At 39.6% G+C, this 22059-nt stretch overlaps 1 long non-coding RNA gene across 1 annotated transcript; it reads right to left on the reverse strand.

Annotated features, from left to right (window-relative positions):
* Window positions 1–1334: 1334 nt before the first annotated feature.
* On the reverse strand, window positions 1335–12086 carry LOC145793163 (uncharacterized). The gene is made up of 3 exons (XR_014333819.1): window positions 11684–12086; window positions 11451–11532; window positions 1335–1631 (listed from the first exon to the last, which is right to left on the reverse strand). It is a non-coding gene; the product is annotated as an uncharacterized LOC145793163 (long non-coding RNA).
* Between the last annotated feature and the right edge of the window lie 9973 nt (window positions 12087–22059).

Below are 22059 nucleotides of genomic sequence, written 5' to 3' on the forward strand. Positions count from 1 at the left end.
AAAAATTAAAAAAATCGCTTCTTAAATCAATCCTTAAACTTGTTTGGGTAAAGAATTCACTGAGAGAAAAATAGAAGAGTCGACAAAACTGAATAAAATATAACTTAGGTTTTCTATTTTTTTTTAAATTTAAGTTTGGACAAAAAATAAAAATATGTTTTCTTTTCTATATTTGTTTGAATAAGTACTAAGACTACCTCCAACTGTGTATATCAAACTCATCATCAAATTTAAATTTGATGAAAAAAGTATTTTTTTTCAGCTTTAAAGGTTTCATCAAATCGGTATCCAATAGAAGATTTCACTTTTTCTTTTATCAAATTAAGGACTAACTTTTCTTTCATTAAATCACTATTCATTGTCATTGTCGAATGTCTCCCGAATGTCCTCCCGAATAACCACTTCAAGGTAAAAAAGAGTGAAAAAATTACACTAATCGGTCGACTGTCTCAACGCAAAAAAAAAAAAAAAAAAAAAAATTATACTGACCGGTTGACTGGTGCTTTGATGAAACTTTAAAATTCTCTATTAAAACACTTGATATCAAAGGAAACTTTTATTTAAATTCATTAAAAAATATTAATACACCATTAAAGATGCTCTAATAAAGAAAAAGATAGCATCAACCGTATAAGAGAGAGAGGGAAAAAAAATCTTATATATTTTGTCAAAATATCTGTTTTAATATATATATATGCTAGCGTATACCCGTGCCTAAAGGCACGATGTAAATAATGTTGGGATTAGAATATAATTGTAATCCCAATACTATTTAATAAATTATCAATTATTAATTTAATATAATTGTAATCCCAACCCTTCTTGTCTTAAAAATAAATTATCAATTACAGAAATGAAATTATGCCTTCAACCTGAAAATTCCTGTTTCTATACCAAGAAAATGGCATAGGCAAACAACCATTGTTGAGCTTTGGTGACCCACCACAAAACAAACTCAAAAACATCTATCTAAGTTCACAGAAGCTGTGGGAGTTTCCAATCAAATGAAGGGATTTGAAATTAAACTTTATAAGAACATATGTGAGTTTTCAAATGAAATTCAATTAATGCCCAAATAGTTTTATTTTAGTTTAATTACATGTTTATGCAATCTTTAAGTTGTTGTTATGTTATTTCATTTACAGTCGACAATAAAGTAAAAAGTTTTGCGAGCAGGTAAAGAACAAAATTTTTCAACAATCAAAGCAAATACAAACTCAATGTTTGAACTTTCAAGGAAGGAGAAAAAAAGAAGCTTGAAAACAAAAACCTATTTGGTAAATTTTTGGCAAATTTTCTACTGACTTAAAAACCTAGAAATAAAACGTCCACTGTTTAATTGAGATTGAGATGGGCTCAACTCCAAAATACATTATTATTAACTCCAAAATTGGACATATCTCTATAAAGTTACATGTCAAATAGAAAGGGAAGCACTATGTGCTGTACATGAAATCTTAGAAGTAATACAAAATATTATCAACCAACAAATCCAAACAACAAATCCTTTAGGATTCAGAATTCAAACAACATAATTAACCAACAACAGCGATCAAGAGCATAGAATGGGAAATTCAAGAGACAATGTAAAATACCTCTATTTTGGTGTTGAACGATGGGTCTTGAAGCCACTGTTGGGAAATTAAAAAACATTAAAAAAAATTTAAGTTATTGACATAGAATAATAAAGCTAAAAGAGCCTCAAGAAGGTCTATTAGTGTGTCCCCAATCTGGGAGTCCTTTGCATTATATATAGGCCAATCAGTAGTGATGGGTCATCACTCATGTCCATCTATGTGTGTCCATCTCTCACCTCACCCTTTGCCTTCTTCTATACAAACATTTCAACTGTAATCTTTGTAATCTCTCAATCTCCTCTTCTGTGTATCTTTGCTATTTTCATCTTACCCCTTCAAATGCCAACCACCAATCTTATCATTCTCTATAATAATTTCTAGCGTAATAATCTTGTAATTTAAACATGTAATTGATTGCCTTTTGGGGTTTGAACTATCCTTAAATCACCCATGCAAGATTATTATACATTTTTTGTGTGTGCATAGAATCCTAGTATCTATATATACACACAATGAATACATTGCTTGAATATTCACGATGACTGCAAATGAGGGCACGTCGAAATATTGTTCACTAAATAATTTGACCATTTCTATAATGGAAACGCGATAGGATATGAGTTCCTTTTTTGTGTGCTTCAATTACTTAACAATTTCTTAGAATTTTGTTATCTTGTATGTTATCTCATGAAAAGTGGATAAAGAGTGGATGAATTTTGTTATCTTGTATGTTAATAGTTTGGTTGAAACTAATTCTTTTCTATTATACTAAAATTGCTGTAAATTAGAGGAAGCTCATCATTGGTTAGTAGCCCATCTATAATAGAGAGAAGACCAGCAAGAAAAGTTTATGGGATGAAAAGTTTTTGCAGCAAGAAAAGTTTCTGGGCTGATAAGAAAAAAATAAAATATTACCTGGGTTTCTTTGTAAGGCTATGTGCTTTGTTGCGGAGGAGGGGCTTCATTTGGAGTTTCAAATCCTGACTGTATCACATTTACACATAGATTATCGTATCAAAACCCAAATAAAAATGATAGATTCTCACACCTTCACATTTACACAAATCATATCACATTTTACACAAATAGAAAACCCAAATAGAACTCCTTGATTCTCACACCCTCTTCCAAAGAAAACCTAACCTAACCCAACTGAATAAAACTGATCTCAACCATTGAAATGTCCCAATTAAACTCTTCTCAACTATATTTCGGCTCCATTTGAAAATTGCTAACTTAGTTAATTTTCTAATTTTTGACCCAAAAAAAAAATCTTTAAAAAAATGATAAAATATTTTATAGTGATTTTTTAATTTTTAATTAAAAATTATAATTTCGAAACAAACTTTAATTTTTTTTTTTTTTACACACCCACCCCCAAAGAGTTCATTCACACACACCCACCTCAAAGAGCTAAAGGGCCGAGTCGACTCAATTTTTTTTCACTCTCATTCAAACCATAAATCCGAAACGGGTTGCAAATCATAATTCGATTAGAAGCGGGTGAGTTTTTTTTTATCCGATCTTGTCAAGTCAGTTGACCAATTGATGGTAAAATTGAGCCTCAACTTGTGAACTATACATAACACAATACTATCTTAATTAAAAAAATGTTACGTGAATCATCCAAAAGCACACAACATAGAAGAACCAAAGTAATGAAACCCAAGGATCTCAAAACTCAAAAACAGGTTCTAATTGCTTCTTTAAAATCAATGTTAATGGGAAAATCTAACTAAAATTAAACCCGAGGTTCATTAAATAAAATTAGCTATACTATTTTTTTAAACAAAGATTACAGCCAAATAATACTTAAGCATACATCCACATATATGAATGTTTCATAAAGGTAAAGTTTTGCCAAGATTTGGGGTTAGCAGTTCAGATTATACAGAATTAGAAGTGAGCAACCAAACAAACCCCTAAGAAGTGAGGCAGTGACTTGAAGAATAAAAAAAGGTTTCTAACAAATTGCTATCAAAATGGTTAGTTTTCTTACCCATCAAAATGATGTTGAGGTTTTCATTTTCTGCTAAATGAAAACAATATAACTGCTAAATGACACAGAATATACTATCAATAAATTCAATAGAACTGCATCCATTAACAACTAATGAAAGTTAAGTAAACATAAAGGATAACCTGATAATCAAGAACGGAAAAACATACATCAAAACAGTTTAATTTTGACCAGTTAAATCCTATTTTCCCCGTAGAATTTCCTCTTCAATCATATTAGCATTATGTTGAGAGAGTTGATTCAAGTGTTAATAAGACCTAATGAACATTTCAAGGGAAAGTAAGACTTATTGGAAATTTTCCCTTTAATTTGACATTCTTTGGATTTAAATGCATCATACAACCTAAACAAATCATTTCTCCAATTACTTTGAACATCTCTACATACTTAGATCTGGTAAGTATTTCAAGAAGTGTCAGCCACGACCGTTTCAGTGAGTGTTGGAGTGATGAATTTAGTTGGGTGTTGGTTCGGGGCAATGCCGGTTTGCCACGGTGTTGGGGGGTTAGCAGGGTAGTACCGGTTCAGCGGACGGAGCGGGGCGTCAGTGGTGTTTTTGGGGATTGCGACGCTTGTGATTGGGCTTGTTTTTGGGAACTCGTTTGGGAGAATTTTGGGTCAGTTTCCAATCGGGATTCTTGGGGTGCTTTTTCTTGTTGCTGGGATTGAGTTGGCTATGGCTTCAAGAGATATGAATACAAAGGAAGAGTCTTTTGTGATGTTGGTATGTGCTACTGTGTCACTCACTGGTTCTAGTGCTGCTTTGGGATTTGGGTGTGGCATTGTGTTGTTTTTACTTCTGAAGCTGAGGGAAATGGATTGCCAGAGTTTACGGCTTCTCAAATATAAGTCTGAAACCTCTTCTCATGATGAAGCTGCCCGCTTTCAGCCATTGGAAGCTTAGGGAGTATAGTTATTGTGATTGGTTTATGTGTAAAATATTGCATTATTCTCATAGAATTGCATATAATTGGCATTTATGTTGTTTGGCATTTATGTCCTGATTTGAACCTTTGTTATTTGGCATAGGGAGTATAATTATAGTCCAGTTTATATTATTCTCATAGGAAGTGAGAGGGAGATTTATGATCTGGATTGGGCCGTGGAATTGGGCCGGACAGATTTGGGCCGGACAGAGTTGTGCCGGACAGATTTGGGCCGGACAGAGTTGTGCCAGACAGATTTGGGCCGAACAGGTGTTGGGCCAAGTTGTGTGGCCCAGCCTTGAAGGAAGCTGCTCGGTTAAGGCAGCGCGTGGATTGACCGAGCTGCAAGGATCCGTGGTTACGAAGCCGGTCAGGTGAAAGGTCCAGCGCCAGGAAAGGCAAGGTTGGACCGAGGTACCTTTTGCTCGGCAAATAGGTCGACCGTAGACAAGCGTGAGTTGTCCCGAGCTCGGCTTTGCCGAGATGCCGCTGAGTCCGGTCCTCATCTGAGCTTAGCTGTTGGAGTACTTGGACATGAAGCGCAGCATGGCAGACGATGGCCGAGATGGTACTGCCCGGCTGCCGAGCTCCTAGGAGAATGGGTAGGCAGTTGGGTTAGGTGGTGCTCAGCAAGGTTTATGCTGACAGATGGGATAGTAGTGCCACGTGTTGAGAGGACACTGGGAGTAGATTTGGGGCGCAGAAGGTATATAAACACGTCTGCGCCCCCCATACGCGGACAGATGAACATTTGGTGAGACATACACTAAACACTAAACACTCTCCCTTCTCTCTATCTATCCCCTGTGTGTGTTCTAACTTGATCGTCGGAGGGGTTTTCCGGCCACACACCGCCGGGTAGCTCACCGCTATTGTGCTCGCAGGTGATCGGACAAAAACGGAGCTTGGAAGAAAGGAGTACGGGCTTGCCGGAATATTTGCTTCCCGTACAATTGGCGCCGTCTGTGGGAAGCTTGACAGATAGAACCTTGTCTTCCAGGCTCATCTGATCGCCGTCCATGGTGAACAAAGACGAGATTCTGTTGTCCGCCATCGATGGAGCTACCCCGGAGTTCACCCGACGGAGAGAAGGACATCCTGTCATCCTTCCAATGGCGAACTTGGATACGTTCACTGGAGGAAAGTCAGGAGACGTGCGGGATAAGCGCGGAAGAAGTTATGGTCATTCACGAAGTCCAGACGGTCATCGGCGGCGGAAAGAATCACATGCCCGACGTCTGGAACACAAGTTGAGGGACCAAGACGCTGTCATCCGGCGAATGGCAGCGGAGATGGAGGAGTTGAAGCGGCATGTCAAGGGGAAGGGTGTAGATGGAGTGGTAGACCACAGAGAGTGCATCCCATCCCGCCGTTCAGAGAAGTCCAGCGCGCAAGATAGCACTTACCAGCCCTCACGTCCGGTGACGACGTCGAGATATTCCTATTCCGCTCGTTCAGAGGACCTGCGGGCAGTCTTGAAGGAACGGGCTCGCCGGCGGGAGGCTCAAAGGGTGCCGGCGTTCCAGCGGCTATCCTACAAGGTTCATGCCAGCGAGGAGGCCGGAATGCCCCCACCCCACCTAGCGGAGCCACTCCTTGTAGATACAAACTTGACGAGGCTGAGCGCCACCCCTTTCTCCCTGGAGATAGAAACAACACCGCTTCCCGCGGGCTTCCACCAGCCAAAGTTCACGCTTTATGACGGAAAGACCGATCCGTATATGCATGTAAGCCACTTTCGACAGGTCATGGCCGGACGTAGGCGAAATGACGCTCTTATGTGCCTGATCTTCCCGTCGAGTTTAGGCGAGCTGGGCTTGAAGTGGTTCGAGAGGTTGCCAGAAGGGAGTATACAACAATGGAATCAGTTGGCCGAAGCCTTTGTGACGCATTTCAAAACCAACACCAAAACGCCAAAGGAAGTTGACCACCTTCTCAGTGTCAGGATGGAACCGAGCGACACTCTCAAGGCGTACAACTCCAGGTACTGGGATACCTACAATAAGATCCTAGATTGCCCAGTCAACCTGGCAATCACCCAATATAAGCGCGGTCTCCCGCTCGAACATAGGCTAAGGGATTCGCTTACAATGAGCCAGCAGACATCCATGTGGCACCTAATGCAGCGCATCAATGAGCACATTCGAGTAGAGGATGATGCAGCGACGTCCACCGCGGAGACAACCTCGATGGCAACGGGCAAGTGGGCGACTGGGTTTTAAGGAAGGTCATGGGCAACGCACTAGTGCCGGGTGAAGGCAAGCTAGGGGCAAACTAGGAAAAGCCTTAAAAGATAACCGGGCAAGGGGGCATACCACTTAGAGGATTTGGATGGCAAAGGCGTACCCCGGCCATGGAATGCGGCCTTATGTAATTTTTTGAGGGACTTGTTTCCCCTACACTTCTGAATGCAAATACTCTTTTTGTCAATGTAATAGAAGTGAATTAATTTTGCTAAAGAGCTTTGTTGTGTCCGAAATAATAGTGGATGAGGGGCCTACTCTTCTGTTCCAACCGAGATGGTTTACTCCGGTTGGAAGAGTTGGTGTTTTGTCCAACTTCGGATTCCCAACCGAGATGGTTTATTCCGGTTGGAAGAGTTGGCGTTTTGTCCAACTTCGGATTCCCAACCGAGATGGTTTACTCTGGTTGGAAGAGTTGGTGTTTTGTCCAACTTCGAATTCCCACCGAGATGGTTTACTCCGGTTGGAAGAATTGGCGTCTTGTCCAACTTCGGATTCCCAACCGAGATGGTTTACTCCGGTTGGAAGAGTTGGCGTTTTGTCCAACTTCGGATTCCCAACCGAGATGGTTTATTCCGGTTGGAAGAGTTGGTGTTTTGTCCAACTTCGGATTCCCAACCGAGATGGTTTACTCCGGTTGGAAGAGTTGGCGTTTTGTCCAACTTCGAATTCCCAACCGAGATGGTTTACTCCGGTTGGAAGAGTTGGTGTTTTGTCCAACTTCGGATTCCCAACCGAGATGGTTTACTCCGGTTGGAAGAGTTGGCATTTTGTCCAACTTCGGATTCCCAACCGAGATGGTTTACTCCTGTTGGAAGAGTTGGCGTTTTGTCCAACTTCGAATTCCCAACCGAGATGGTTTACTCCTGTTGGAAGAGTTGGTGTTTTGTCCAACTTCGGATTCCCAACCGAGATGGTTCACTCCGGTTGGAAGAGTTGGCGTTTTGTCCAACTTCGAATTCCCAACCGAGATGGTTTACTCCGGTTGGAAGAGTTGGCGTTTTGTCCAACTTCGGATTCCCAACCGAGATGGTTTACTCCGGTTGGAAGAGTTGGCGTTTTGTCCAACTTCGGATTCCCAACCGAGATGGTTTACTCCGGTTGGAAGAGTTGGCGTTTTGTCCAACTTCGGATTCCCAACCGAGATGGTTTACTCCGGTTGGAAGAGTTGGTGTTTTGTCCAACTTCGCATTCCCACCGAGATGGTTTGCTCCGGTTGGAAGAGTTGGGGTCTTGTCCAACTTCGAATTCCCACCGAGATGGTTTACTCCGGTTGGAAGAGTTGGCGTTTTGTCCAACTTCGGATTCCTAACCGAGATGGTTTACTCCGGTTGGAAGAGTTGGCGTTTTGTCCAACTTCGGATTCCCAACCGAGATGGTTTATTCCGGTTGGAAGAGTTGGCGTTTTGTCCAACTTCGGATTCCCAACCGAGATGGTTTACTCCGGTTGGAAGAGTTGGCGTTTTGTCCAACTTCGAATTCCCAACCGAGATGGTTTACTCCGGTTGGAAGAGTTGGCGTTTTGTCCAACTTCGAATTCCCAACCGAGATGGTTTACTCCGGTTGGAAGAGTTGGCGTTTGGTCCAACTTCGGATTCCCAACCGAGATGGTTTACTCCGGTTGGAAGAGTTGGCGTTTTGTCTAACTTCGAATTCCCAACCGAGATGGTTTACTCCGGTTGGAAGAGTTGGCGTTTTGTCCAACTTCGGATTCCCAACCGAGATGGTTTACTCCGGTTGGAAGAGTTGGCGTTTTGTCCAACTTCGAATTCCCAACCGAGATGGTTTACTCCGGTTGGAAGAGTTGGGGTTTTGTCCAACTTCGGATTCCCAACCGAGATGGTTTACTCCGGTTGGAAGAGTTGGCGTTTTGTCCAACTTCGGATTCCCAACCGAGATGGTTTACTCCGGTTGGAAGAGTTGGTGTTTTGTCCAACTTCGGATTCCCAACCGAGATGGTTTACTCCGGTTGGAAGAGTTGGGGTTTTATCCAACTTCGGATTCCCAACCGAGATGGTTTACTCCGGTTGGAAGAGTTGGCGTTTTATCCAACTTAGGATTCCCAACCGAGATGGTTTATCCCGGTTGGAAGAGTTGATGATTTGCTCAACTACGAGGTTCCAGCCGAGATGTTTTACTCCGGCGAAAGAGTTGATGATTTGCTCAACTACGAGGTTCCAGCCGAGATGATTTACTCCGGCTGACGGGTTAATGATTTGCTCAACTCCGAGGTTCCAGCCAAGATGTTTTACTCCGGCTGAAGAGTTGATGATTTGTTCAACTGCGAGGTTCCAGCCGAGATGTTTTACTCTGGTTGGCTAGTTGATGATTTGTTTAAACTCCGAAGTTTCAGCCGAGCTAATGTTGCTCGCCAAGAAGGAAGTCGCGGAGCGGCTCCCCCTCTTTGGAGTTCCTTGGCCGAGCTGATCTTGTCCGCCAAGAAAGAAATGGCGGAGCGGACCTTGCTCCCCCTCTTTGGAGTTCCTTGGCCGAGCTGATCTTGTCCGCCAAGAAGGAAGTCGCGGAGCGGACCTTGCTCCCCTTCTTTAGAGTTCCTTGCCGAGCTGATGTTGCTCGCCGAGAAGGAAGTTGCGGAGCGGACCTTACTCGCCTTCCTTGGAGTTCCTTGCCGAGCTGATGTTGCTCGCCGAGAAGGAAGTCACGGAACTGATGTTGTTCGCCAAGAAGGAAGTCGCGGAGCGGACCTTGCTCGCCTTCCTTGGAGTTCCTTGACGAGCTGATGTTGCTTGCCAAGAAGGAAGTCGCGGAGCGGACCTCGCTCGCCGACCTTGGAAGTTCCTTGCCGAGCAGATGTTGCTTGCCGAGAAGGAAGTCGCGGAGCGGACCTTGCTCGCCTTCCTTGGAGTTTCGTGCCAAGCTGATGTTGCTCGCCAAGAAGGAAGTCGCAGAGCGGACCTTGCTCGCCTTCTTTGGAGTTCCTTGGCCGAGCTGATCTTGCTCACCAAGAAAGAAGTCGTGGAGCGAACCTTGCTCGCCTTCTTAGTGCGGTCACCGTCTTGCAGACTAAGAACCGAGGAAGAGTTACCCCGGTCAGATAGGTAATCCCAGTCACGCTTGAGCGGACGGAATTAAGGGGCAATTGAGAGGGAGATTTATGATCTGGATTGGGTCGTGGAATTGGGCCGGACAGATTTGGGCCGGACAGAGTTGTGCCGGACAGATTTGTGCCGGATAGAGTTGTGCCAGACAGATTTAGGCCGAACAGGTGTTGGGCCAAGTTGTGTGGCCCAGCCTTGAAGGAAGCTGCTCGGTTAAGGCAGCGTGTGGATTGACCGAGCTGTAAGGATCCGTGGTTACGAAGCCGGTCAGGTGAAAGGTCCAGCGTCAGGAAAGGCAAGGTTGGACCGAGGTACCTTTTTGCTCGGCAGATAGGTCGACCGTAGACAAGCGTGAGTTGTCCCGAGCTCGGCTTTGCCGAGATGCCGCCGAGTCCGGTCCTCATCTGAGCTTAGCTATTGGAGTACTTAGACATGAAGCGCAGCATGGCAGACGATGGCCGAGATGGTACTGCCCGGCTGCCGAGCTCCTAGGAGAATGGGTAGGCAGTTGGGTTAGGTGGTGCTCAGCAAGGTTTATGCTGGCAGATGGGATAGTAGTGCCACGTGTTGAGAGGACACTGGGAGTAGATTTGGGGCGCAGAAGGTATATAAACACGTCTGCGCCCCCAATACGCGAACAGATGAACATTTGGTGAGACATACACTAAACACTAAACACTCTCCCTTCTCTCTATCTATCCCCTGTGTGTGTTCTAACTTGATCGTCGGAGGGGTTTTCCGGCCACACACCGCCGGGTAGCTCACCGCTATTGTGCTCGCAGGTGATCGGACAGAAACGGAGCTTGAAAGAAAGGAGTACGGGCTTGCCGGAATATTTGTTTCCCGTACAGGAAGTATAGTTATTTGGCATTTATGTCCTGATTTGAACCTTTGTTATCTCATAGAATTGCATATAATTGCATGTAATGTATCATTATTTGGTTGGTTAAGAGTTGAAATTGATACTGTTTAGTGTATATTTGTCATTTATGCCTAATTATAGCCCTCATTCTCTCATAGAATTGCATATAATTGTCATTTGGTTCAGAGTTGAAATGGACACAATTTAGTGTAGGTCGACTTATTATATCATGAATTCAAGTTGGAAGTTGATTAGTTTTAGAATCAACCAAGACCAAGAACATCTCCAAGACCCAACCCCTGCTATGTAGTAAATTTAGAGAAAATATTTTAGGGTCTTAAACATTTTACTAAGAACATCTCCAACCCTTCATCAATTGGATTATACATGTATATATATCAAGTGAAACCCATTTCAGACCCAAAACTTTTTAAAAATGAAAATATCCAAATTCAAAATCTATTTCAAAATCTATGAAAATATAGAGTGTATAAACTGGGTTTATATATTCAAAGTCTATGAAAATATATTCAAAATCTATGAAAAATGAAAAAAAATTGTGTGACAAACTATTTTTGAAAATATTGTTCTTAAGAAACATTTCTAAACTTTTTTTTTTTTTGAATTTTTCAAGAATGTTTTCACACCAAAATGGAAAAGATGTGTGTTTATGATTTTGTCATTGTTTTCAAAAACCCATATAAAAACAAAAACAATAATGAAAAAAAAAATTGAAAACAATATCGAACTATAGTAAACTTACAAAATCATATGTTTGGTTAATGTGGTTCACTCGATAGAATTCCTCAACAGTTTGTTGTCTTTCACTCTTTGCATCATAGTCCCTGTCAAGTTTTTTCATGTTAGAATTCATCTCGCCAATTCGGCTCAAACTTGATTGATTTATAGCCCTAATTGCTACATGATGCAACTTCCATTTTTGCTCATACCGATTATAAATATAAAAAAAAGGAAAAAAAACAAAATAAAACTGACCTAAATGAGTGGCCAAATGAATTGATCTCTGGGGCATCAAACCCAGTATCTTGCACAGATTTTGGAACTGGAAATCCTTCATGCAAAACCAAGTCATTGTTATAAAAAAGAGCCCTCTTATCCTCCCCTTGTGAACCTGTCAATAAAATTAAAAAAAATATAAATAAAAATAAAAATTATGAAATTGATTTTCTATACTAATCATGACAACCATCAAAGTATGTATCCAAAATGTATACAGAAACATGTTTTATAAAAACAAAAACAATAAAAACATACCCATATCAGGCTGCTCAAGTGAAACCCATTTCAGACCCAAAACTTTTTAAAAATGAAAATATCCAGTTTCAAAATCTATGAAAATATCCAGTTTCAAAACTCATTTCAAAATCAACACAACCAAACATCCACATATAAAAAATATCCAGATTCAACTTTACAAACCCACAAAAAATTCAAATTCAAGCAAAAAAATATCCAACTTTACAAAACATTCAGATTCAAGCAAACCCACAAACACATTCAGATTCATCTTTACAACCAAACCCACAAAACATTCAGATTCAAGAAAAAAATATCATGAATTCAAGTTGGAAGTTTTAGTTTACCTTGCAAGGGGAGAGAGACGAAAGAGGAGGGTGAGAGGAGAGGAGGTGGTCGGTGGTTGTCGGCGTCGGTGGTCGTCGGCGTCGCACGGGATGGGCTCCAATGTAGGTAGAGAGAGAAAGAGAGAGAGGAGATGAGTACCTGTGATGGAGAGGAGAGAGAGAGAGATTTTCTGACCATTAGAGGGAAATAAAGCCGTTGATGCTCAAAGAGGGAAATAAAGCCTCTTCTTCATCAACCATTGATAGAGAGAGAGGGAAATAAAGACATCTCAACCATTGAAGTTGAGATGAGACAATTTAGACTATTGGATCAAAATGTATCTCACATACATTTTAAGACATTTTCAAAAAGCCTCTTGCCTTATTATATAGATATATATATATATATATATAATATTTAGATGAGTGGTTCAATACAATTAAAAATCAATATTATACGTTTTCTTTTCTTCAAATCGTTGCACATTTTAGACTTTTGTTACAACAGAAAATAACACATTTTGAGACATTTAAGGGTAACTTTTTTATTATTATCATTATTTCTTCTCATTTTGGCCTCGTTTAGGTAGAGGATTGAATTAAAATAATTTATTAAAAAATAAAATAAATTAAAATAGTCAATAAGATAAAATATTACATTCAATCTATAATTATTTTATTTTTCCTTCCACAACCAACAAATCAACTTCAAAAAAAAAAAATCAACAAACTTTCCAAACATAATTTTTTAGTCAAACTAAAATAACTAAAAAGTCAAATAAATAACTTCCCAAACAAGGTCATGTCATTTCTTTTCTCGTTAGTTACTCGAATATGTAATTAGAACATCCACATTAGCCTCACCGAATGTAGTTTGGTTAAATATAACTAGCAAATCACAAAATTCTTACTTCATTAGTCTCAATAAATTATTTTTAAATTAGTTTTTGGTTAATTTTGTTACAGTACCTTTACAAATTTGTTGAGATACTATTTATTAATTATTCAATAATTTATCATTTTTTTGATAAATTTGACCTCATTTTAAAAAATTCTTAAGTATTATTCATTGAAAAGATATTTAAAAATTATTTAAATACAAAAAATAAATATTTTAATAAAATAGAATTTTATAATAGAGAGTTAAAGGAGTGTGTATGTAAGAAAAGAGCTAACTAAAATATAACAGTGCTTTTTGAGTTATAATTTTATTCAAAATTTGTTGAGACTAATGTGAATGATGTTAGAAATAAAAATACATTTATCACTATTTATTTTCTTTCTTAATTTGTTAACATTTGTGATTATTTAATACTGTTTATAGTAATCTATGAAGAGAAAGATTTTAACTAAAATATGAAAGTGTTTTTTAAGTTATAATCAGTGTGTTTGGTTTGAGTTTTTTGAATTAAGTTTTTTGAAAATTGAGTTTTTTAATTTTCGTATTTTTTTGTTTTTAGTAAATATTTTTAAAATTTTAAATATTTTTTTTACTTTTTTAGATGCACCTTACTTACATGTATCTAAAAAATAAAAAATTTGTGAAAAAATATTTTTAAAAATTAATAAATACATAAAAATATAAAAAAATGTACTGAATTCTCGTATTTTTTTGTATTTTTGGTATTTAGTGAATTTTTAAAAGGTTTTTTTCAAAAAATTTTTACTTTTAGGTATATGTATGTTAGGTATGTTTAAAAATTAAAAAAATTCCTCAAAATATTAAAAAAAATCAGTAAAAACAAAAAAAACACGAAAAATAAAAAAGTAAAATTTTCTGAAAAGTATTTTTGAAAACTGATAACCAAGCATAGTGAATTTGATTCAAAATTTGTTAAGACTAATATAGATATTGTTAATGTACAGATATAGAAAAATACCGTATTTGATGATAAAGAAATTTAACCAATAAGATAATCAGCACCACCACATGATCGTTATCTGCAAGACAAAACACTTCCAACTACTGTTGAGGCCCTCTAACGCCCATGTCAGTCCTCCAATATTATCAAAATATTTAATTGACTAATTCATAGAGAGAAATCGCATAACTCAACCCATAAGGGTGTTGCCTATTTATAATATCCAATGACTTACTTCTCAAGTAATTTGAATGTTCCAGAAGTCCTATCCCAAACAATCTTCGGTTGTTCAGGACTTGTATATCGATAAGATTTCATATCCTGATAAGTTTTGCATAACATAAAACGCTAATGCAGTGTTTGATAAGAATTTAATAACTGTCATACACATGATAATTTATAATTACGTCACGTGGCACTGTCGAAACCCACATAATTCCTGTAGTTATTTTTATTCCCTCTCAATTGCCCCCAAGCTTTCATTCTCTTTGAACCTAGTGAAAGAGTAGAAACTTTCTGTTGTTCTGATAAAAATAGTCGTGTAATATTGTCTAGCTAGAACCATACATGGGTGCTAGGCTTTATTCCAAAATGCCTAGCCTTGTTGAAACTTATTCTTAGAATGCCTAATCTTGTTAGGAATTATTCCAAAAATGCCTAGCCATACTAGGACCTATTCCGAAAATGCCTAACCTCATTAAGACTTATTCCAAGAACGCCTGATCTCGTTGTGACTTATTCTGAAAATGTCTATCCTTACTAAGACTTATTCCAAGAACGCTTAATCTTGTTAGGAACTACCAAAATACTAACTTGCTTATTGGCAAGCAAAACCAGCTCGGCATGGAATCCCACTGTTGGACAAACAACTAACCTACTCTACAAAAATTTCAAAGTTGGTCAAACCTGCCAACCTACTTCGTTAAGTAAAACCCGCTCGACAAAGATTTTTTAAGTTTGTCAAACTTGCCAACCTACTTTACTCAACAAAGATTTTCAAAATTGGTCAAACTTGACAATCTACTTCACCAAGCAAAACCCACTCGATAGAGATTTTTCAAGTTGGTCAAACCTGCCAACCTACTTTGCTCGACAAAGATTTTCAAAATTGGTCAAATCTGCCAATCTACTTCACTAAGCAAAACCCGCTCGACAAAGATTTTTCAAGTTGGTCAAACCTGCCAACCTACTTTGCTCGACAAAGATTTTCAAAATTGGTCAAACTTGCCAATCTACTTTACCAATCAAAACCCGCTCGACAAAGATTTTTCAAGTTGGTCAAACATGCCAACCTACTTTGCTCGACAAAGATTCTCAAAATTGGTCAAACCTGCCAATCTACTTCACTAAGCAAAACTCGCTCGTCAAAGATTTTTCAAGTTAGTCAAACCTGCCAACCTACTTTGTTCGACAAAGATTTTCAAAATTAGTCAAACCTGCCAATCTACTTCACTAAGCAAACCTGCCCGATAAAAATTTTTCAAAATTTTTAACCAAAGGGCAGCGTAATTCATCTTGTCCCTGTGATCCATAAAACGCGGACTTCATCTCAGTTTAGTGACATATCTCGGCTGTGAAGTCACTGCCTTTTTGTAAGGACTTATAAGTCATGCTTCGATTTATTCGTTATTCAACCATATTCCGATTCATCTACTCTTCTGCCCCCTGACTTTAGTGTGATGTAATCACGGTAAAAGTTTTCATGACTTCGGCAATTTAACTTCTAAAGCTCGGTTGTTGCTTGTCTTCTTATAAGCATATAAAGTAATTTATTCCTTGTCAATTAGTCTGCTAGGGCAATCAGGTGACTCAATTGCCCAACCAGACCGAGATTGCTGGGTCTAGTTATTGAGAAGATATTTCTTGCTTGCTTATCGACCATGTAACAAGGAATTCGAGCATATTAATTCAAACTTTATTTGCCAATTACCTGGTTGGACCGAGCTAAATCAATTTTGGCTATATCACGCAATAACTGTCAATGGGATAATTCTAACCAACAAACTAGATTCTCGTGGAAATCTTGATACATACAATACTCATACAACATTATCAATCTTGTTTTGCCTATGAGGTCCCAGATTATATAATAGGCCAAAACCATTAATAAAACAAAATATTTTTTCAAAATAGAAAAGAGTGGAAGTAATTTGTCATCAAGCTAATTGTTGGAGTAATATAGTCAAATATCACGTTAACAGCAGCTTATCTACAGGAGCTTATCTTTTTCGTTGAATTCTATCGCTTCCCACAGACGACGTCAATTGTACGAAAATAAAAAAAAAAATACCGTATTTGATGATAAAGAAATCCAACAAAGAAAATGATTGTAGACGTCACCGAACGTCCCGGGAGGGAAATCCCGTTTTGTTCATTGGGCTTACTACAGTTCGGACTCGAATGTCACGGTCCTGTATCTAATCTCACAGAGTGCAATGCAAGACCGATGATTCATCAAAGAGTCCAAATCCGGCAAATCGTTTTGAAAAACTGATTTTTAGAAAGAAGTGCCAAACATGGACTGCTTTGTCAGATACAGAGTCGCCTGACTCGTGCCTAAGGCCACGTGTCCGTCATCACCAAAGTTGCCTCAGCTCGGGAACTTGGGTACGATTGGGGAAAGTCACTTCGTGAGCACCCTCGCTCGCCCGATCAAAGATCGGCCACTACTAACCATGATATCAAGTTTTGAAAACATTATGCATTCTTATTCCGGTTATTAGCCTAGATTTACTACGTGATACGCACAACATACAAGTATAGACTGGATTGCCTGAATTGGAACAACACATCTCATGTTTGTTTATTTTGAAAATGGTTTGATGGTGCTACCCGCAAGTAGGCTAAGACGTGGATTTGCCACCCTCGGGTGGGCTTAGAAAACGTGATGGTTTGCCACTCTTAAATGGGCTTAAAACTCACAGTCAATGCATTATTCCAATTCGGATAATCCAACCTTCACCCACAGGCATTCAGGCAGGTATATCACATAAGCACATAGCCTCACGGTAAGCATGCTATCATGGCGGTCACTCACACACATGCAAGGATGCTAAAGCATAAACACTTACCGAGTACTCCAATCTAAAACAGAAGCTATGTTAGAAATCTATGCATGATGCTAACTATGCTGAAATGCCTAATGCAACACATGTAGGAATGAAACTACAATAGGCTTGGCTATTCTAAAGATGGCATGTGAAATGCTACAACTAACAAGTATTCAACTCGGAATTGAAATACAATGCAGTTAGTATGATGCGCCGAGCCCGGTGCATGCAAGACAGATGAATGAATGCAAACGTGCTATCATAAGTATGCTAATTGAAACATGCCCTAAACTAGCCATCATAACCTGGTAAATAAAAGGGAGAAAGACGTGGGGTTGGAAGACATACATCACACACACGCACACTTATTACAATTGTGCCCTCGCTCGGAGGGTCCGAATAAATAATATAGTCTGAAATAAATAATTAATCATTCTAGCTAATTAAATATTACAAAACCCTAATTAATTAACAAATTAACTAGGAAAGCGAATAAACTAGCATGCAAGCCATAAAATGGACTGCCTCAGCTCTTGTTCCGAATGGTGAAAGATGCATGCATGCTCGCGTCACCTCGTCGGTAAATTCCATCGCGATGCCTCGCCTCACCCTTGTTTGCAATTGATCTCAGAAACTTGCACAAAGCTCCAGAAGGCTGAAACTCCACCTTGGGAAGGCCACTGACCAGTTGTTAGCATGGGAGACCACCTGCCGACCACCCTTTGTGGTGGAGACCAAAGAGGGTGGTCGGCCTGCCAAAAAATCTGGTCGGCCGACCAGTTTCCACCTCTGGTTTCTGGTTTTTCTACAACGAAGGCAAGAGAGAAAAAAGGCAATGTATTTTCAACAAATGTGTGCATGGCCACTCTCCCTATCATTGCACAAGCTCTAGAGAGTGTAGTCCTCGATCCTCGTGTCATCAATCACGCATCTCGATGCATAATGACCGAGGAGTCGAATTGCACGACTCAATGGGACATGAATGCACATATAAGCAACTAAAGCCAACGACTCTATCATAGATAGTCAAGAGTGTCGGCGACCGAGAATCGAGGCCCGATTCGTCACTTGGAGTACGAAACATCCCTCGTTTCCAGTGTTTGAACCAAACCCTACTCCAAACACAATGCGATATGCATGACATGCATAAATGCAACTCTAACATGCAACCTAGATGCAAATGCCACTGAATGACGCAAACATGCAAGGGATGACATGCAAACATGCTACTAGCATACACAATGCTATGAAATAATCAACGGCATACTCAATGCAAGATGATTCTATATGGCATACGCAATGCATATGAAAACTAACAAACACAATGAAACGAACAAGGCATACACAATGCAATGATCAAATCATGCAACAACGTGAACTAAATGGCATACACAATGCAAGATGGACTTAAACCAACATGAGTGGATCTCAGCCACACCCAAATCAGTGGCCATATGATGAAAATGAGACAACCGAAATACATGCAAGCATGCACAGATGCAAAGGGTCGATCCTAAGGCACAACATGCAACTCTAACAAAGCATGGCAAAGGATGAAATATGACATAGAATGGCACATGATCCAGCTCTGAAATATGATGCACAATGGTCCCGAATCATGCAAACACTTCACACGATGCATGCTAAATGGCCCGAATACCGAAACTAGTGAAGTGCGTTACACTAGAGCTATACAAAGCAATGCACAAATGGAAAAACCAACCCCAAATAGACCCTAGGCAGGTCCAAGACAGTGGGAAAATGGCCTAAAATGATGGCTTAAAGTGCATGGAAATGAAGCTCATTCAATGGTCCGAAAACGAGGTATTTATGCACAACTCTCAAACACATTGAAAGAGTAGAAAACATGACAATATGGCATGCATGTAAGCTCTGAAATATGATGTGCAATGGCCTCAAAACATGAAAATACCTCAGCATATGCATGTAATAGACCTTGAAACTCAAAGCTAAGCATGGATATTGAACTACAAACATGCAAAATAAGCATCATTCGACCATGAGACCCAAAAATAGAGCCAAGGCAGTCCAAAATATGCACAAAATTAGTTTAAGGCATAGCCAAAAAGTGCTAACATGAAGGGCCAAAACAACATGCAACATAGGCTAGTAAGCATGGTTTACACTACATGTATATGAAGCACATGAGGGGCCACCAAACCAGCCAAAAACAGAAACACGGCATGCCAAAATATGACCAAAAGTCCACTGAAACTCAGTCAACACATGTTAGAATGAAGTGTTCCTTTGAAAGGCCAATGAGAGGGTTGTTCTACACATGTATGATGGACACACAAAATGGCAAAACTACCTCTGGATAGAGGTTATGAGGGCCTTAAAACTCACTGAAAAAGGCCTGAAATGAGTCTAGGAAGCATGCAAGTAAAGGCCCCTTTGGAAGGCCTAGAAGAGGATTACTCTACACATGCATAATAGACATTCAACATGGCAAAAAGGGCTCTGGACAGAGCCTATGCAGGTCACAAAACTCACAAAAAGTGGCCTGAAACATGGCTCGAAAACATGCAAATAGGGGCTCCTTTGTAAAGCCAACAAAGCTAGTAAACAAAACAAGGGGTGAGAGGGTCACCCATCTCTGATTTTGAGGCTCAAAAACACATGTTAGCCACTAAAAATCCACTGGATTTCAGTGGCTAAAAGGCCAAACCAAGGTCAACACAAATGCTCTAATGCATAGCTCAAAACACGAGGAAATGAAGCATGCAATGGGGTAGATGACCCCCAACAGAAAAATAGCCTTAAACAAACATGTTTAGAAGCTTAAAATATGAATTTTTTTAGTTTATGACAAAGCCTAAATATGCTTTAAAACTAGGCTAAGATATGGATCAAAATAATGCTCAAAAGAGGAAAAAATGATTACTCTTGGAGACCAGCAAAAACCAGCAGCCTCTGGACCCAAAAACCCAACCTTGAACCTCTAAAAATATCCTGCAAGGGTCTTAGGCTGATGATGGAAGGGTTAGGCTATGGAGTTGTGTGCAAAGGGGCCAAGAATCAAGCAATTTAGAGCTCAAAAGAGAGAGATATAAAGAGAGATATATTGTTTAGCCCTAACAAAAATTTGAACCCTTGCAAATGGAGAAGGAGGGCTTCCTTTATATAGAGGAGAGGCAAAATCTTCTCCAAGAAGCTTCAAAGCTAGGTTAAACATGCAGCAAATGCCTTCCAGCTGGCACAGCTGGAACACACTCATTGAGACAAACAAGGAGAGAGCAGGCCGACCAGTTCAAGTGGTCGGCCGATCACTTGACCTGGTCGGCCGACCAGGTCAAAAGGGTTAAGGTGGTCAGCCACCCTCTATGATGAAGCCCCAGAAGTTAGTTTTCCAATGGCGTAAACCTTGCATTAAAATTCCATCTGTGCAAAAAGTTATGCTTATTTTGGTGAAGCCACGTAGATTCGGTCCAACCGGATTGATGCCCTACTTCAACCAACCATATCTCCCCCGTCCGGACTTGGATTTAGGAGATTCTTGAGTGCAAACTGAAGCCCCAGAAGTATTTTTTCCAATGGTGGTGGCCTCATAGCTTAAATCCAAGTGTATAGACAGATAAACCTGATTTAGCGAGAATCGCTCGACTCTCTCTTAGCGATTCATGCCCATCCTCTTCGTCAACTAGGTTTCTTCTCTCCACTCTTCTTTCCCTCAACTTCAAACCCCCGAACAAGGTGTTTTGAAAGATTTTTCAAAGATCTCATCTCTCTTTCATTCATTTCCACTTTGCCCTTGCTCGGTTTATCGAAAAGCGCGACATTTTACAAAATGCGAGCGTCGGAACATCGTAGAACTTTATTTTCAAAACGTTTTGAAAGAGAGGGTTTCAAGTCTAAAATCTTTTGATCAAGATTGTTTTGGTCCAAAAAAAGGGGTATGAAGTTGAGATTTGACTCTCTCCTTGCCGACAAAACTGAACCTTTGTCCTGCACACCTTTATCCATCAAGTAAATCATCAATAGTGCCCAAGTCTTAAGGGCGGTCAAAAATGGGGTGTCTACAATGATCAGCACCACCACGCGATCGTTATCTGCAAGGCAAAACACCCCCAGCTGTAGTCGGAGGCCCTTCAACGCCCAAGTCAGTCCTTCAATATTATCAAAATATGTAATAGACTAATTCATAGGAAAAATCGCATAACTCAACCCATAAGGATGTTGCCTATTTATAATATCCAGTGACTTACTTGTCAAGTAATTTGAATGTTCCAGAAGTCCTATCCCAAACAATCTTCGATTGTTAAAGACTTCTATAACGATAAGATTTCGTATCCTTATAAGTTTTACGTAACATAAAACGCTAATGCAGTGTTTGATAAGAATTTGATAACTGTCATACACATGATAATTTATAATTACGTCACGTTGCACTGTCGGGACTCACATAATTCCTGTAGTTATTTTTATTCCCTCTCAATTGCCCCCAAGCTTTCATTCTCTTTGAACCCAGTGAAAGAGTGGAAGCTTTCTGTTGTTCTGGTAAAAATAGTCGTGTAATATTGTCTAGCTAGAACCATACATGGGTGCTAGGACTTATTCCAAAATGCCTAACCTTGTTAGGACTTATTCCGAAAATGCCTAGCCTTGTTGAAACTTATTCCTAGAATGCCTAATCTTGTTAGGTGTAACGCCCTCAAAATAATACATATAAACCCACATTCTTGACATGCATAGACATACGAGAATGAAGCATATTTCCATTTATCAGAGTATTCATTACAAAAGTATTACATGTTGATAACAAAAGTAAATGCCTTAAGGGCTTATAACTTTCCAAGCCAACACTTGGTTACAAAAAGATAGTACTAACTCAAATACATATTAAGCCTTTGGCTTGA

This window comes from Camellia sinensis, chromosome 6 (assembly GCF_055761805.1).
Source record: "Camellia sinensis isolate YWXY chromosome 6, ASM5576180v1, whole genome shotgun sequence".
In the NCBI taxonomy this organism is placed as follows: domain Eukaryota; kingdom Viridiplantae; phylum Streptophyta; class Magnoliopsida; order Ericales; family Theaceae; genus Camellia; species Camellia sinensis.